Below are 2,731 nucleotides of genomic sequence, written 5' to 3'. Positions count from 1 at the left end.
CAGTGAACAAGACACAGTGCCGTGGTGGGGTGACAGCTGTGCATGTCTTGCTCAGAAGAGGGTGTTCTTCATCGCCACTCACGTACCGTGCCAGGCAGACTGCTAGGCTGGGCCACAGGAAAGAGGCCATGGCACAGATCTTTTAAGAGGTTTGAATCTTTAAAATTAAATGATGGCAAAATCATTTTAATACAATAGACTTTGCTATTTGCTCAGTGACTGTGTTAAGTGGTGTGCAGTTGTTCTGACTCACAGTGGCCCCATAGAGGGTTTCTGAGGTTGTGAATCTTTGTGAGAGCAGAAGGCCTCAGCTGGTGGGCTCGAACTGCTGACCTTGCAGTCCACAGTCCAGTGAGTCAATGGCTAGTTTATTGAAAAGTTGTAGAAAATTTGGAAACACTAAAATTTTCTCAAAAGAAGATGTAAATGTCATTCAGAGCCTTTGCTTTTTAGTATTATACTAAACGATGAACTGTTTGTAGAAAATGTGAGCTTATAAATGTTTACCCAGAAAATAAAAAGTTGCTAACATTATCCAATTAAACCATTGATGATATTAGACTAAATATACAAGCTAATTGTTTCCCTCTTGCTTGTCACTGTAGGGATTGTCTACCTCAATGATGTTACAGATGTGACACTTCAATTTGGGCGGCACTATCAGATATTTTCTAACTGTGTTTTTATTAAGGGGACCTGAGAGACAAATGCCAGGAATTTCTTCTTGTGTTCTGGGGCTGATCCCCTCTAATTGACTCCAATGGTAGTAACGTTGAGCAATTTCATTCAGGGTTACTATGGTGTTTGGATGTTTAAAGTCTGCCTAGTCATGATTTAACTTGAAAGTTAAAATATCAAAGCACCACTATCAAAAAGCTCACTTGGGAAACACTCTCAAGTGTCATATGACCTCTGGAAATGTGGTGACCCAAGAGAAATTACCTTGCACCGTGTCCTGAGTAGGTTCTTTAAGGTACTGAGTAGCTGAACTGTATGCACTACCAGCAATATACCTCCTAGTCCCAAAGTTTGGCAGGAAAATAGACTGGTGGTGGTGGTTATGTGCTGTGAAGTCAGTTCCAACTCATAGTGACCCTGCATAGGGTTTCCAAGGCTGTAAATCTTTACGGGAGCAGAAAACCTCATCTTTCTCCTACAGAACGGCTAGTAGTTTCGAACTGCTGACCTTGAGGTTAGCAGCCCAACTCAACAGTATTTCAAAACTGGACTGCTGGTGTGGCACTGTAGGATCAGCACTGGATTGTGAACCACAAAGTTGGCAGTTCAAACCCACCAGCAGCTGCTTGGAAACCTTACACAGGGTTGCTATGAGTCAGAAGTGACTTGATGGCACTTAGTAACAACAACTTTCCCAAATGAATGCATATTTAAAGGATGACCGTGCCTTTGTTGCTTTAGATATAATGATTAGTAATTGATATATAGGGTACTCTTGTAAATCCTTTAGGTGATTAGCTTATCTTAAAAAATTGTCATCTAGTAATTTTACTCATGTTTTCCAGAGAATTGCTGTAAAACCACCAGATGGAGCTCAAGTTAAACATAAACTCAGACTTGGAATTAGATTGAATGGGCTGAATTACAGCAATTGAATGTAACATTTTGTTTCTAAAGAAATTAAATTTAAAATATTAAAGGAAAATCAAAATTATTCTCATTTATTGGTTGCTTTGGAGCCCTGATGTGGTGCTGTAGGCTAAGCACTGGACTGCTAACCATAAGGTCAGCAATTCAAACCAACCAGCCGCCATGCGTCAGAACTGACTCAGTACTTAACAGCAACAGAGTGTGTTACGCCTTGGTTGAAATGATTTAACTCTTATGTATTTATATTCAATCCACTTAGCAGTCCTATGATGTAAGTAATATTTATCAGTCCTATGCAAATGATGTATTGCATTAGGCAAATCTGCAGCACAAGATCTTTTTAAAGTGTTGAAGAGCAAAGATGTCAGCTTGAGGACTAATGTGCACCTGACCCAAGCCATGGTATTTTCAATAACCTCATATACATGTGAAAGCTGGACAGTAAATAAGGAAGACCGTAGAAGAATTGATGCTTTTGAGTGTTGGAGGAGAATATTGAAAGTGCCATGGGCTGCCAAAAGAACCAATAGATCCATTTTGGAAGAAGTGCAGCCAGAGTGCTCCTTGAAGGCTAAGATGGCCAAACTTCATCTCTCATACTTCGGACATATTGTCAGGAGGGACCAGTCACTGGAGAAGAATATCATGTTTGCTAAGGTGGAGGGTCAGAGAAAAAGAGGAAGACCCTCAAGGAGATGGATTGGCCAAGTGGCAACATCATTGGACTCAAGCGTGGCAACAGTAGTGAAGTTGGCCCAGGATTCGGCAGTGTTTAGTTCTGCTGTGCATAAGGTAGCTATGAGTCAGTACCAACTTGATGGAACATAACAACAACAACAATGCACTAGATACTATTATTTATGCTTGGAGAAACAAGCACACAGATCATTTTCTCAAAAACTGGACAACCTAGGATTCAAATTCAGGCAGTCTAGCTCCAGAGCCTGTACTCTTTTTTTTTACTGTGAATCGAGTGAAAGTCTGCAAATCATCAGTCCCACATTTAACAAACCACATACAGACTTGTAACCATCACAATGATTGCAATCTACCTGTAGCATCCATTAGCAGTATTTACCTCTAGTCATTGTAATTTTTTTTCTCTCCCTCCCACTCTCCACTG

This window comes from Chrysochloris asiatica, unplaced genomic scaffold (genome assembly GCF_000296735.1).
Source record: "Chrysochloris asiatica unplaced genomic scaffold, ChrAsi1.0 scaffold00033, whole genome shotgun sequence".
Classification (NCBI taxonomy): domain Eukaryota; kingdom Metazoa; phylum Chordata; class Mammalia; order Afrosoricida; family Chrysochloridae; genus Chrysochloris; species Chrysochloris asiatica.
This window is presented reverse-complemented; position numbering follows the sequence as displayed.